Below are 15,354 nucleotides of genomic sequence, written 5' to 3'. Positions count from 1 at the left end.
CACACACGGACCCTGTAACCCAGATGCTCCGACTGGAATCCCAGCCTCCCTGGGGCTCGGCTTCTCCAGGGGAAAAATCTCTTTTCTGCCCCTTGGAGCCCTGGAGTGGTTTATTCCCTGCTGGTTGGTGAGCGGCTGGCTGGAGCACAGGCTGCAGATGTGTGTGGGGACAGTGGCGGGGAGGGCGAGGAGTTTGGCAGGAGCAGGGGACCCTGGGCTGCAGCCTTGAGGAGCCCAGGTGACTGGGTAAGGATCAGCTGGGACCAAGTGACCCACAGCACCTTCTGGGGGGTCAGGTGTGCTGCCCCACGCAGGGTGCTGAGTCTGTCCAGAGCACCTCCTGCACTGCACACATTGTGCCCAGGAGATGCCTCATTTCCTGCCTTTCCCAGGGCTTATAATTTACCACTCAGGAGGCTGAGGCAGGAGGATCACTGCAAGTTTGAGGCCAGCCTGGGCTACATAGCGAGACCCTGGCTCAACAAAACAAAACAGAAAAGGGCCCCAGATGAAAAACCACAGTCTTACAAGTCATCTGCCTCTCGTCTCCTGTCCTGTCTTCAAGCTGCCTCCAGAATGACCCCGGCATGGGCTCCCAGACAAGGGACCTGGGCCTTGGATTCCAGGCTGAGATCCAATCTTTGCTCGGCCACTTTGCCAGGTGCCTTCAGTTCCCTGAACTGCACCTCCTCGTCTACAGAACCTGACAGATGCTCAACCTTTCAGGCTGCTGTGAAGATGAACTGAACTAAGGCATCTGAGGGTGCCTGGGGTTGTGCCTGTCTTCTCTTTGGGGACTGCAGAAAGTGCCACAGCTGTTGCTGGTCTAACAAAAATATTTATTTTGGAGAAAGGGACTGTTCCGGGCACTAGGGCCGTGGGAGGGCCCCCTAGCAGGGGGCACCTGGCCACCTCTGAGAGCTGAACTCTTGGTGCAGTTGTGGGCAATGAGAGGCCACAGCGTCGTGGGGCTTGGCTGTCACAGGCCCTGGGAGACTGTCAGTCTTGAAGGGGAGGCCTGAGGCCTGGCCTTGGGGGTCTTCTGGTGGGAACCTGGCCAGGGAGGGTTCCCCAAAGAGGCGGATGTCAAGGAGGGCAAGGTGTGAGGGGTGCAGTGCAGGGCAGGGCTGGGCTGGGGTGCAGTGTGGCCTCTGTCCTCAGCTTCATCTCCAGGCTGCACTCACCAAGACGGGGCCCTCTCAGGGGCAGCAGCGAGAAGTCTTCCCACCCCGAGGCCTGCTCGCCAGAGCACTCGGGCCAGCCCGACAGCCCCCACGTCCATGCCTCCTGCCGCCGGGCTCCTTGGGGCAGCAGGAGCACCTGGGCCCTGACCAACAGGGAAGGAGAATGGGATCGGGTGGAGGGGACACACATATGGGACAGCTCCTCGCAGATGGGCAGGATGGGGCTGCGGGTAGGGATGGGAGAGGCAGGCGGGGAGACCAGGCACTGCAACAGGAGCCAGTGGCAGGGCAGAGGCAAGGGCCACGCGCAGCACACACCCTGCGTTGTCGTCGTCGTTGTCGTCGTCGTCGTCGTCCTTCTCCTCCTCCTCCTTCCCTCAAAAGTCCTCCGACAACGCTGAGACCATGCCAAGTTTGGAGATGGAGTTCCCCCACCTTTCCTCTAAAAAAAGTACAGAGAGCAGGGCAGCCTCAGACCCTGGGGACCAAGGGCATGCCCTCCGGCAGGGAGGGCCCGGGCCCACCTCCCATCTCCCCCATCTCCCAGCACGAGCCCTCCTGTCCCAGACCTGCCTCAGACCTGACTGTTCCGGGGGGCTGCAGTGCTGTGCCCCACCCGGAACACTATGCCTGCCCCTGCCCACCTGCTAAAGCTTCTGCCCGTTACGCAAAGCCCGCCTTCACCTGGGCGCCTTCCCTGCTCAGGTCCCCCTACCCCTCACTCCTCTCTGGTGGCCATGACCACATGGTTTGTCCTCGGTGAGGGCTGAGGGCCGGGTCCTCATGGTAGCATGGCTGGCTTTGTTGTCTAAATGTCCCTTGTATCTGTCTGACCAGTGTTTGCTTCCAGGCAGGGACTGGGGTCCTCTCAGACCATGTCTGTCCTTGACAGGAAGCTGCACCCCATCCCACCCTCCCTGGAGCTGGAGGGGAGGGGCCGTCTCTGTCCTCTGAGGCCATGAGCTCATAGGGCCAGCCACGCCCCCAAACCCACTATCACGCTTGGGGTCACACCAACCAGAGTTACTGTGCCTTCCGCTAACTCTCCACACCCACACCTTCCCCAGATCCCCTGGGCCAGAGATGGCCATACCGGGGAGCCCTTAGCTCCTCTTCGGATCCCCTCTCTTCTCTGAGGGGCAGGGCAGTGGCCTACTCCTTAATTCCCATGATGCTCCAGGCAGAAGGGTGTCAGTCAAGCAGGGGATGGGTGGGAAGGGGCTTGAACCTCAAGTCCATGGCCCGGTGTGGCTCACTGTGCAGTGGGGAGGGGACCCCCCTCCTCTGCCACATGGGAGTCTGAGTCTGAAGTAGGAAGCCCCGGGGGAGGGGAGCCTCATCCACTGATGGCCGCTGCTGACAGCATTTCCACTGGGAGATCCCTGAGAAACATCCCCGCTCTCTGAGTCCCTCGAAGGCTGGAATTGAGTTCTGGGCAAGAAGCAAGGTGGCTGCAGGGACCCCTGGGGCACTGTGGCTGGACAGGGTCATGAGCTTGCGCTGGCATACTCATAGGGAGGGGCAGCTCATTGCCTTGAAAAACCAGCAGGAGCCTGGAACCTTGAGCCATGTCTTCCTTTTATCAAACCACACCCTGCAGCCTGTTTGGGTGTGTGTGTTTGGGTGGGTGTGGAGGAGGTACTACTCAGCCTACGACCACTCTAGGAAAGCTCTGGGGTGTGATGGCTGTTCCTGCAGAAAGCCCCAAGCCCTGCTTCCTTTAGCCACCCAGGGTATCTGAGCGTGGTGTCCCAGGACAGGGACAGGGACAGGGACCCCTGGGCTCTGCGGCTGAAGGGTCCAGGGTCTGAAGCAGGGGAGGGGAAGATGCCTAAGGGCCAGGAGGCAGGAGGTGGCTTGGGTCATTTGAAACTAGGTGATGCAGAGGCAAAGAACCAACAGATCTAGGCTCCTGGGGCAGTGGCTTCCTCTCCTGGAGCCTCAATGTCTCCATCTGAAAAGTGGGTACAATATTAGTACGCACCTCCTAGGCCTGTAGGAATTAAATGAGCAAAATTAAAAAGCAGTGTCTGGCACATAGTAGGCCCCCGATGCAATATGGCAAAACAGTAACTATCATACAGGATAACAGTATTTACTCTTTCAAGTCCCAACCTCTCCTTCCAGCTTCAGAATCTGGGCTCTGCTGAATCCTTGTGAGTGGATCCCTGCTTTGGCTCCCTGAGCCCACAGAGGCTGTCTGGGCAGAGCAGGGCAAAGGCTCCCATGTCTGGTACAGGGGCTGGCAAGGTCCCAGCAGGGACCCCCTCATCTTCCTCTCCAGGCAGGGGCTGGAAGTGGGGATGCTGGGAGGGAGGAGAGCATTCTGGGTTAGTGTGCCTCCTCCTGCAGCCCTGGCTGCCTGTGGCTCCAGCCTCCGCCTCCCCAAGCCCTCAGGGGTCTGGTGGCCGGGTGGCAGGTAACTGGGCTCCCACAGGAACATACCCAGCACCTCAGGCCTCTTCCTGGGCCTCATTTTGTGCCTCGATGTAATGATACACGAGAGTGATTTAATGATGCAAGTTGTTCAGATGGGGAGAGAGGAGAAAGTGAAGGAAATGGGGGATTTTACCTAGTAGGGTGCTGGGAGTGGTCTTCCAGGAGAGAGCGATTGGAGGAATCCTCCGGATATACTTGCGGGGGCAATGAGAGGATCGGAGTCTGACACCTCCCAGTCTGAGGACACGTTCAGCCCGGCCCTTTCTGGGCTTTAACCCTGTTTACAGAAATGGGAATTTGCATGATGAAAATAACTCCAGCCGGACTGTGATTTTACTGCGCTTGGCACGGGGCTCGGAAAAAGCAGCTACATAGCCAATTAATGGAATTTTAAAACACAAATATTTTATGGGATGAGTGGGCTGGCGCAGGGCTGCAGCACCCGGCGTGGCTCCTCCGCCCACAAACAAGCTCTGATTGTGCTGCAGGGCCCTCGCGGATCGCGCGTGAGTCGAGGCTCAGGCAGGTGCAGCGTGGGCCAAGCCATCCCTTCGCCCGGCCGGCAGGGGGCGCCAGCGAGGCCGGGGCCCGCGGGTCGCGCTCACCTGCAGCGCCGCCTGGAAGCGCCTGGCCGGGCACCCCGCCGCGCGGCCGCCTGCTGCGCCTGGCCGCTCCCTGCGCCCTTGGCACCGCTGCGCCGCCTCCGGAAGGCCGGCTTCCCGGAACGTCACAGCCCGAGGGCGGCGGGGAGGCCGCGTCGCTGACCAGAACGCCTGCGTCGCCCGCCCTGTCCCGCCCGCGCCCGCGCCCGCGCTCAGGGCGCACGGCCACGGGCCACTGTCCAGCCCGGGACCCGCACATCCTCACCCCGGACCCTCAGACCCCCCACGCCTCGGGACCCCCGGAGCCCTAGGACCCCCCCCCCCCGCCCCGCCCTGGGGCCCCAGCCCGGCCCGCGCGCGCCGGGTTAAGCCGAGGCAGGTGTGAGCCGCCAGATGCCCAGCTGGCCCCTCCCCCGGCCCCCCCCGCCCCCCCACATCCCAAATAAAAGTGCTATTGTTGCGGGCCTTTCCCCGCCCCCGAGCGCCGCGCCACCTGGAGCGGAGCCCGGTCCCCTCTTCACCTGCCCCAGGGCCCGGCAGGGGAGGGAAGGGGCCTCCGAGCAGGGACTTCCGTGCCGGCAACCTCCCCAGTCCCCCCTCGCTGACCCTGGGCCCGACCGGGCGCCACCGCCTAGGAGTGGTGGGGGGGTCCCTTCTGGCCTCCCCTGCGACCTTCCTCGACCCCTATCCACCAGCTGGAATTGGCGGGTTCACCGGGCCGGGAGTGGGGGGACACGAGGCGCACCGGATGGTGCCCGGCTCCCTGGCACGCGTCAGTTGGCAGCTGTAGCTTTTTTAAAAAAAATTATTTGTCGAGCCACAAGACAGACAGAAAACTGAGGCTCGGAGGGGTGAAGCGCGAGCCCAGGCACAGGCTGGTAAATATGGTGGCTTGGCACAGAGCCGAAGTCCCCGCCTCCTCTGGCACCAAGGGGCCTCGGGTGCTCATTTGGTGGCCAGGGAGTTCGGGACCCCAGAGACTGGGAGATTGACACTGCCCGGGGCTCACCGGTGACCCCTGCCCTCGACTTCGCTCTTCAATCGAGGGGGGCAGACTTTTTTCAAAGGCTGCACGATTCTCACACTGACTCCAGGAACCCCAGGGACCGCTGCGCCCGGAGGTCTGGGGACCCGGGCTGGGCCCACGCGCCTGTGTCTTGGGGGGAAAAACCTCCCTGTGCCCTCTGCCCGGCCAGCCCTCCCTGCCCGGCCTCCATACCTCCCGCAGGCCCCCGGGAGGCTGAACTGCAAGGTTAAGTAAATATCTGACGGTGGCTCAAGGAAGCCAGTCAAGACCGGCCTGGAGAAGAAACCCAGACCTCGGTCCGCCCCTCATCTGGGCAGCCCCCTCCCTGTGCGCGCGCGCAGGACAGCAGGGGCCCCTGGGCCTCGCCCCGGGGTCCCAGATAGCCCGTCCCCCTCCGGCCACCTCCCCCAGCCCGGCTCCCGGCCGGCGCAGGGTTACCGTATTTCCTCTCTGGCGCCTTAGCTTTTGAGCGCAGTGTTTAACTTCTCCAACCCGGGGAAAGAAGGCAGTCCAGTCCGGAGAGACTGGGTTTGTCCTCTTAGCTCTCCCATGAATCTCTCTTGCCCTGCACACCCGGAAACCCATTTTTCTGCTTGCACCTGAATATTTAGGGGGCCTCTCAAACAAACCCCTCACCCTGCAAGTCTCCCCTCCCCTCGCAGGACCTGTACCTGCGTCCTGTTCCTCTCAGAAAAGGGGAACTGTATCTTCCCCTCAGGCTCTGGAAGAAACTCTGGGGTTGTTGTCCACGCTTCTCTTTCTCCCAGCACTCACCCAAATGCCGCAGCAAATCTTGTTTATTTTGTCTTCAAAATGTCCAGAATCTGCTACTCCTCACCCTGCCCCCCCAATATCGCAGGACCTCCCTTGCTGCTCTGTCTCCCAGCAGCATTTACTTCCTCATCTGTCTCCCCTCCCGTGTTGCAGGGGCTAAGAGGACAGGGACTGCAAGAAAAGTCTCAGGCCCCAGAGCAGCTCCTCTCTCAGTCAGGCACTCAGAAGATAGCTGTTGAAGGAACCGAGTTTGTCTCGAAGGCCCAGGCCTTGGTAAGAAATGGAGGTCGTGGCCTGAGGGTAGAGGGAAGGCAGAGTGGAGCAGAGGTGTCGCTTGGCTGTGTGCCCCGGGGACCAGCCCAAAGCAGAGAGGCTCACCCCAGGGAAACTGTGACCTCCCTGGGGCCCGCCCATCCATCCATCCATCCATCCATCCATCCATCCATCCATCCACCCACCCATCCATCCATCCACCCATCCACCCAGGCATCAATCCAGGAAGTGTCTTTAAGGTCCCTGGTGTGCCCAGCCTGGGTGAAGCCCCAGGACATGAAGTGTAAGGCCAGGGCCAGTAGTTAGGGGACTTGGCCATCAGCAGGCCTGCTCTGGGCTGGCTGTGTGACCATATATGAGCTTCAGTTCTCTCAACTGTAGAAGACAGACAATCCCACCCTGCATGCCTCATGAATTAGAGCATCGTATGAGACAGCCCCACCAGACACTCCAAAGTGTCCGACCCAGGGATTGGAGGTAACATACGAAGCCAGGGCTCCCCAGGCACCCGACCTTCTGTTTCAGTCCTGGTCTCCTGGTTTTAGAGGGGCCGATGGGAGCCTTCCCAATCTGGCTTCCTTCCTGTTCCCACAGCCCAGTGAGGGCTCCCCCTCGTGGCACTGCCCGGACTAACAGGTCTCAGGGCTTCCTGAGGGAGAGAGATGGTTGTGGACCAGAAAAGGGAAGCAGGAACGGCCAGAAGAGGAGGATTGAGGCTTGGGAGAGGAGTAGGTGAATGGGAAAGGAAGGGAATCCTCAGAGAGAATTCCAGGCTGGAAGGGGCCAGAACCTCCTCCCCACCCCGTGTTATAGACAAGGGAACTGAGGTTCAGGGAGAGGGAGTCAGGGGTGGATCACAACTCAGGGGTCTACACCTGGCCCTGCTGGTGCTTGCTGCAGGACTCAGGTCTCACTTGCATTTCTGCAGGCTGGTGAACAACTGGTGCAGATTCCCTGTGCGTGCAGCAGCGTGGCCCTGAGGATGTCTGTCCACACAGCGTCCTCTCCTGGGGCGAGGATTCCTGATGGCAGAGACTCTGCCTCAGACCAGATACATTTGGAGCCAGAGACCAGAGAGCTCACTGCAGAGAATGGAGCCATCACTGAATGTTACAGAGACCTGAGATGAGCAGCTTGGCCAGAGGGGTGCACGTGTGTGCGTGTGTGTGTGTGTGTTTGTGCAGTTGCACATATGGAGCACTATATTTGAAGTGAGACACCAAATCACCAAGGAACTTGCCCAAGCTCAGGAAGAATTAGGGAAAGACCAATGCAGTGGATATAGAAGGCACTCACTAGATAGCGTTGCCAACCCAGAAACTGCCTGATGGGTTTTTGTTGGAGACAGGGTCTTGCTATGTAGTTCAGGCTGGATTTGAGCTCTTTATGTAGCCCAGGCTGGCCTCACATTCACCAAGAGCTTCCTGCCTCAGCCTCCCAAGAGCTGGGATTACAGGTGTTCGCCATCACACCCAGCTAAGACTTATGTTTACAGAGCTGGTTTCAGGGGAGCTCTTCCCAGCCTGAGATCACTTGCTCTTCTGTGGTGATCTCGTTAGCCTGCCTTGGACATGCAGCCTGGCCCTGGCTCTGTGGTTACGTTTGGAGGAGGTGAGGTGAGGGTGCATAGCAGTGAGGCGGGAGAGAGCAGGGCAAGGGGCTCCCCGGCTTGAGCTGAGGGGCATCTATGTGGTCTCCTCTCTGCCAGGTTTCTGTTCACCCCCGTGAGCTCTAGGGCCCCTGGGAAAATGTACCAGTGCTATCTAGGAGGCAGGAAGGGACCTGGGGCCACTCCCTTGGTACAGTGGCAGGGTGCCCAGGAGGTGAGGGAGGCCCTGGATTGCGGGAGGAGCCCATGGGCTCCAGCTCCAGTGTCTACTGCGAGACCCTGCCACATGAACTACTTAAGAAAATGCCAGGTGCATAGTAAGTGCTTAATAAACAGGACTGAGAATGAGGAAGGCACCTTCTGTCTGCACTGCATGTGGTTTACCCAGCTGATTCACAGACTAGAGCACTTGGGTCTTGGGACCCTAAAATCCCTCTGGCTCTGAGATTGTTCTGTGGCTCTGGGGAATGAAGCCTGGGGAAGTTCATGATGGGGTGGGGGACCTCAAGGGCAAACCTTGTGGCTCAAACCATGGTGCCCAGGGGTATCTTGGGACAAGTTGCAGGGTCCTGAGGGTCTTAGGTTGTCCCCACCCAGCCTGTGCCTTGTGGTTGGGTTTGGGGGAGGAGGAGAGAGGATTTCATAGGAGCAGAGCAGGCAGGGAGAGCTGTTTGCCCATCGTGTTTACCAAGCTGCATTGAATTATGACTGAACGCCCAGATCTGGCTGCAGGGGATTGCCTAAATCACTTAGGGGTTGACAAGGAGATAGAGAGGGGACATGGGAGCTGGAGGGAGAATGTTCCTGTAATTCTTCAGTGTGAGGTACATTAAGGAGCCATAAGCCATGTCGAGAGCTTGAATTACATTAGAGAGATTATCCTGTTACAGTTCATAATCCTGGATAATATACTGCCTTGGAACACACCTGCCCAGGATAAATCTCACCTGTAATGGGCTGACCCTGGGGACCAGGGATGCTGGGGTTGCTGGCAGGGCCATCAGAGTGGACGCGGCCTGGAGAGAGGCACCTGTGAGCCCCGTTGAGGCCCTGAGTTGTCTGCCTGGGGGAGGGATGGAGCTGGGATTCTTACACTTCTCTACCCCCTCACAAGGAGTGTGGCTCCCAGGCCCCAACCCCACCTCCTGCCCAGTACCCCGCCTCCTGCCCCCCCCCCCCCCCCCCCCCGTCTCTCCAGATTCCTCCCTCTGAATGTCTTCCCTGATCCCTGCACACCCAGCTTTTTGGTCACTGAGACAAAATACTCAACACTCACAATTTAAAAGAAAGAGCAGTTTATTTTGGCTCACGGTTTTCAGAGGGTTCAGTCCATGGTCCACTAGCTCCAAGGCAGGAAGGGACTGGTGGGGGACAGCTGCTCATCCACAGCAGCCAGGAAGCAGAGAAGGGAGGGGCAGGGAACAAGGACACACCCTTCCAGGTCATGTTCCTGGGGACCTACCCTTTCCAACCAGGGTCCACCTCTGGATGTGAGACATTTGGGGGATGATTTAGATCTAAACCATGGCATGTCATGGCCCACGGAGACCGTGGCTTCTCTGAGAAGCCACACAGACCTCTGTAGCCTGAGAGCTCTGTCCCACATCATGCATGGACCCGGATCCTCTCTCCTCAAGCTGTCACGTCCTTCCTGCACTGGTGCTGCACACTGGGGATGTCACCAGCCACGGGGCTGGCTCTGTCCTGGCACATCTTAGTGTGACAGGTCACCATACCTCCCGGGGCTGATCTCAGCGTCCTCAGGGCCCAGTCTTCCCAGCAAACTCTTGACACTTCCCAGGTGGTGAGGTGAGTTCTTCCCAGCCCGAGCCATCTCCCCTGCAGCCAGGTGTCCCTTCTGTCTCCAGGGAGGCCTGGCTGGAGCTGGGTTCCTGCCATGTGTCCCTAGTATGGTGCTGTGTGACAGCCCAAGGTCCAGCTATCCTGGGCTTTGCCCTCCTCCTCCTAGCTGCCTTCCCTAGGTTCATGGGCCACATGTGCCTCTACCTGGGCACATGTGGAAGACATGATTCTGAACCTCCTGGCTTCGGCTCCTGGGGCTTCTGCCAACCCATGTCACTTGAGAGCTTCCACAGACATCACTTGTCTGGTGTCACTGAGTGCCAGGCACTGGGTCACGCTATGCCCTAATGACCTTCTGTGTCCCATGCCAGTCTTACAAGGTCACTGTGACACAATTTCTGTTTTGTGTACAAGAATGCTGAGACGTAGAGGACTGATAAAAAAAAATTATGGTGTGTTGCCCATCATGGTGGCACACGGCTGTAATCCCAGCACCAGGGAGGCTGAGGCAGGAGGATCACTGTGAGTTTGAGGCCAGCCTGGGCTACATAGTGAGTTCAAGGCCAGCCTGAACTACAAAGTGAAATCCTCCTGTCTCAAACAAAACAGTGTGTTTAAATAAAAATAATTTATTACAGTAAAAGACACATTGCCATAAATTTCCCTCAGATCCTTCCCTTTGCTTTGAACACATTCATCTCATCATTCTTGGCACTTTCTGAATCAGTTCTGGAAGTCCTCTTTTGTGAGTGTCTTTTCAAGACTTACCAAAAATCAGTAAATTCTGTTGCCGAGCAGCAGAAAGGCAGCTCAGGAAAACATGACACTGTGTCCTCACCTACCTCAGTCACCGGATCTGGCACCATGTGACTTCCAGCTCTTCCCCAAAGTAAAAATAACCATGGAAAGAAAACATTATGAATAAACTCGGGACATCGAGGCAGCCAGGACAGCACAACTAAAGACACTCAATGTGTCTTTTACAGAAAAAAGAAAAAGAAAAAAAACCCACCATATTTTTTTTAACGCACCTTCTGTAGTGTCACAGGTCCACCCCTAGTCCAGGGCAGAAGTGGCCCTGGAACCCATGTTCAGAGCATGTGAGACAGTGGTAGCAGCTTCCTCCCCAGCTTCCTGTCCACGAGGCCACCCCCCTCCAAGCCCTGTTGTCCCTGCAGCCATCTCTAGGTCCCTGCTCCTGCCAGCCTCGGGCATGCTCTGCATTGCAGGTAGCTCTGTATTGTAGATTCCTCCCCTCTGTGTCCCCAACGGGGCTCACCCAGAGATGAGCCATCTGTCCATGGAATCCTGGTGTGTCCGGGCTGGTAGGAGCCTGAGACTTTACCTGACCTGTGGTTTTCAAACCAGAACATAGAAGTCCCAGTGAGAAATCAGATCGATAGAGGGAGGTGGTGTACAGACTCCACCTGGTGCAGTCCCCTGCCCTAGACTCCTGGTGCATACTGGGAAATAGTTGCCCACCTGTCCCCTCCATGGTGCACAGCAGGATGGGACACTGAAGTTCTGGGCATGGAGGATCAGCTGCTCAGCTCATAAGGACCTTGTGCCTTCATCACTAACTGAGGATGTAAATGGCAACAACTCACTTTCCCTAAGATCTGAGCATTGCAGGCCTGGGCCTGACCTTGGCTCCCACTGCCCATGCACAGAGCTGTGTGATCACGAGCAAGTCCATGACAGAACCTCTGTAGCTCTCCATCTCCTCTTGGAAAAATGGCAGCAATCACAGGACATACTGGTTTTAGTTTTCTGCCACTGTGTGAGAACTATCCTGGCACACAGAGGCTGGCAGTCAGTGTGGTGGTGTCTCTCCTGGGTGGCAGCTGGCTGGGCTCAGCTGGGTGGTTCTTCTTGTGGCTGCTCCACAGCTGCAGCCAGATGGGGCTGGGCTGGAGCCATTTGCAGGGCTGGCACAGATGCCAGGCAGCCAGAGGGCTCCGCGTCCGTGTGGGCTTTCTTGCTGCCAACCAGACTCTTCTATAGCAGCTTGGAGCCCCCCAGAGGCTCCAGTGGAGCTTCCAGGCCTTCTTAATGCTCAGGCTCAGAAGCGTGCAGGTTCCTGTCTCTAGCATTCAACCCATTAAAGACTAAAGGAGAAGGGAAATAAACTCCATCTCCCAGTGTATCAATGACATAATTTGTAGTCATTTTTAAGCTGCCACAGCCTGTGACCTTGAACACAAAAATGACTCAATCTATTTGTTTTCCCTTCAGTTTTCATTTCTGAGGAATGAAGACACCAGCCTAAGGGAAGCATGGTGTCTAGTGCATAGGAAGCACGCCCACATTAGCCGTTGCATGCTTTATTTCTAACTCACATGCCCAGCACTGTGCTAGAAATGGGGCCTGGGGGTGGTGGGGGTGACTCATAGCAACACAGCCTATACCCCTGGTAATAAATAATCTAGGTCATGAGATAAAATTAACACACAGAGAGAAATCAAAATGCTAATTCAAGGGCTTTCGTAATGAAGGAGTGCATGAGGAGGGCAGGTGACAAGGACTAAAGGAAGTTGAGGGACAGGGAGTGGAGGTGAGGCTGGAGGCAGTGAAAGCTTTGAGGAAGGAGAGGGCCCTTGAAGGACATCATGGCCTAATGGTTAGAGCCTCACTTCTGGGTCTGAGCTCTGTTGTCAGATCTCATGCAGCCACGGCCTGGATGTGCCCCTGTGGCCTTGGTAAGTTGCTTAGCCTCTTGTGGCTCAGTTTCCTTCCTGTGAAGTATAGCTCATCAGACAGAAGTGAGGAGTAAGTGTCTGATTGCCTACAAAGTGACCAGAGCATGCTGGGCACACTGTCGGCGCCCAGCGGAGAGAACCTCTCTGTCCCTAGAGAGAAGGCCTGGGGGTGGGGTGGGCAGAGGCCCCTGGACGGATGGTGCCAGTGACAGCAGTGCAAGGCAGGAAGTCATGCAAGTCCTGCTCAGGCCCAGGGTGACAGCAGCTTTGCAGGGGGCAGGGGTGGCTCTGGGGGAGCAGCAGGAGCCGAGGCAGAGAGCCGGAGCCCAACCTGGAGCAGCTTGGACTTGGGCCTCACAGGCTGAAGGGAGCAGGTGACTGTCTTTCACCAGGAGGGGCCATGGGGCTGTCTCAGGTGGTGTCTTTGAGACAGAGGAGGTATAGGGGCTGTGAGCCAGGGGATGGCCTGGGCTGCAGGGCCCCTGCCTCCTGGCCCTCCTCTTGCTGAGCCTGGCAGGTGGCTTCCACCCTGGCACCCTCTCCCTCCTCCTGGAGTGCCATGGGAGACAGCTGGGAAGCTTAGGGCTGCCCCATCTTGCCCGGGGTGGACTGGACCCTGTCAGGGGTCCCCCAACCAACAGGAGCAGCTCTGGAAACTTGGTTCTGGCCCAAACCAGGCTGCAGGGCCAGGTTGGCAGACAGTGACAGAGAGCCCTGGCACTGACTTTGTGTGCTCGAGAGAGTGTCTGTGGGCATGTGTGTGAGACAGAGGAACCGTGTATGTGAGACTGTGTCTGTCTTTGAGAGAGTGTATTTGCACTTGTGTGTGTAAAACTGTGAGTGTCTGGCCCAGATGAGGAGGGAGGACTGTGTGTCTTTCTTTGAGGGACACCCTGTCCCTCCTTACCCAGCACTTACCACGCCGGGCCCAGGGTTTAGAGCTGAGGGCAGTGGGTCCCTGAATCCCCTGGCCAGAGCCCCTGCTGGGGAAGAGTGGGTGGGCAGGGGACACCTTTGCTTCCTGTGGAGAAGCAGGGAGCAAGATGGTGCGAGCCCTGTGCTCTCCTCCGCTGCCCTCCCTCTTGCAGGTTTCCTCTGCCTCTGCTCTCCCACTCCCTGTCTGGACTCTGAGAGGCCTGTGTTCAAATCCCAGCCCCTGCTGTTCCATGCAGTGGCACCTGCAGTGTCACCTCAGCTCTGCTGTGGCAAAGGGCACAGTGAAAGTCACCACTGGGCAGTTGGGAGGAAAAATGGAAACGTGGTCTAAATGCCCAGCGAAAGCATTTTCTCTCTTTTCTCCATCTTGGTTCTTTACCTTTTTCTTTTTTCTTTTATTCATGTAAGGGCCATTTGCTGAGTTTTCGCTGCATCCTTTGGGCCACAGTGGAAAGAAAGGGGTGGGCTGCCCTGGCCCCCAGGTAGTAAGCTTCCCACTGGGGCAGAGGCAGCCCTGTCCTCTGGCCTCTGCCAGCACCCATCCCATCTTTTTTGGGAAATGGGAGCCATGGAAGGTTTCTGAGCAGGGGAGTGGGGCCTGGGGCACCATATGCATGCACACCCGTGTGTGTGTATGCATGCGTGTGTGTGTGTGTATGCACGTGGGTGTGTAAGTGGGGCAGCTGAGCCTCTGCAGACCCCAGCAGCCCCCCCCCATCTTCCTCTCCCTTCTCTGCGTCCTGACACCCCTCGCCCCCTCCCCATGCCGCTCCCCTCCGACTCCCCCTGCGGCTGCCAGCTGCCAGCCACTGACATCTCCTTTCATGTTTGGGGCTGAGCGGGCTTTGAATGTTCGTTTGATTCCGTTAAGATAATAGCTGGTTCACTGTCAGATGCGGGCTGATCAGTTAAAGCCTTAATCACTGCCTGTCTCCTGCACCGCACTTATTTTTTAAGAGATTAATCCCTGCAGCCCTGCTCTGGCTCACATTCGGCTTGGAAAAAAAAGAAAGGCAAGTTTTGTGTTCTCCGTGTTTTTGTTATTGTTATTATCGTCACCCTTGTTATTCTGCTTACGAACTCCATCCTTCTGGCCTTTCTCTTCTGTCCCTCTGGTTTCCCAGGCCCTCGACTCACTTGTACGTTTGTGAGTCTCTCTCTCCCTCTCTCACTCACACGCACACGTGCGCGCACACACACACACATTCATACTCACCGACATGGCTCTCCACAGTGCGTGATCTATGCAGATACAGTTACAGTATGAGCAACATGAGTGCCCATACCCTCTCTGCCCCCTCAGGCCACTTGGGTGCCCTACATACTGTGGGGTTTAGGACACAGGGCCAGGCACGTGTGGCCTGGAGAAGCAGAGACAGGCAGCGCTGTGCTCTGGGCAGGGGTGTCCTTTGGAGTCAGACTCACCTGCCCCTCCCTGCAAATATTCATATGGTGCCCCAAGGAAGCAGCCTCAGTTTCTGCATCTGTGAAATGGTCTGAGGAGGTGACCTGGAAGGTGCTGGCCAACCATGGACTGAACCCTTGGAAACCATGAGCCAAAGAAACATCTCCTCCTGTAAGTTTTGGGTATTGGGTATTTTGTCCCAGTAACCAAAAACTGAGTAATATAAATACCTCTGAGTCAGGAACAGATCTGTGCCACCCCTGGTGACATCCAGTTTGGTACAGCCTGGCCCGGTCTTTGAAGTGTAGGGAAGGGCCTTAGTAAATGCTGAGGCAGTGTTGGGCAGAAGTCAGCTCTGGCTGTGCTGTGCCTGACTGTGTGGCCCAGACTGAGTCCACACCTTCTCAGAGCCCTGGCCTAGTTGTGTGCTTCAAGGGGCTGGACTCAGTCTCTGGGCTGCTTCCTACTGTCAAACTTGACCTCTGACTGCAAACTGCAGACGCAAATCTTCACAGTCGGTGTCAGGCAGAGTCTCTGTCACCACCCGGACAAGGCTTGTATGCTGAACAGTGCTCACCCAATGGTGGCCAGGAAGCAGAGAGA

At 57.5% G+C, this 15,354-nt stretch overlaps 1 long non-coding RNA gene across 7 annotated transcripts; it reads right to left on the bottom strand.

Annotated features, from left to right (window-relative positions):
- Positions 1–818: 818 nt before the first annotated feature.
- LOC110349606 (uncharacterized) lies at positions 819–6,884 on the bottom strand. Of its 7 annotated transcripts, XR_015440241.1 has the most exons (9): positions 6,813–6,884; positions 5,924–6,320; positions 5,691–5,817; positions 3,757–3,900; positions 3,284–3,490; positions 2,278–3,138; positions 1,503–1,626; positions 1,185–1,327; positions 819–1,053 (listed from the first exon to the last, which is right to left on the bottom strand). It is a non-coding gene; the product is annotated as an uncharacterized LOC110349606 (long non-coding RNA). The 7 variants fall into 7 exon arrangements; XR_015440244.1 differs by lacking the exons at positions 5,691–5,817; positions 5,924–6,320; positions 6,813–6,884 and adding an exon at positions 4,229–4,485 and having other exon boundaries at positions 2,278–2,566; positions 3,085–3,138; XR_015440243.1 differs by lacking the exons at positions 5,691–5,817; positions 5,924–6,320; positions 6,813–6,884 and adding an exon at positions 4,229–4,485 and having other exon boundaries at positions 2,278–2,566; positions 3,085–3,138; positions 3,300–3,490.
- Positions 6,885–15,354: the final 8,470 nt, after the last annotated feature.

Source organism: Heterocephalus glaber, unplaced genomic scaffold (genome assembly GCF_053883595.1).
Source record: "Heterocephalus glaber isolate CG9 unplaced genomic scaffold, H.glaber_assembly_v1.0 deba00001497, whole genome shotgun sequence".
NCBI classification, from domain to species: Eukaryota; Metazoa; Chordata; class Mammalia; order Rodentia; family Bathyergidae; genus Heterocephalus; species Heterocephalus glaber.
This window is presented reverse-complemented; position numbering and strand designations above follow the sequence as displayed.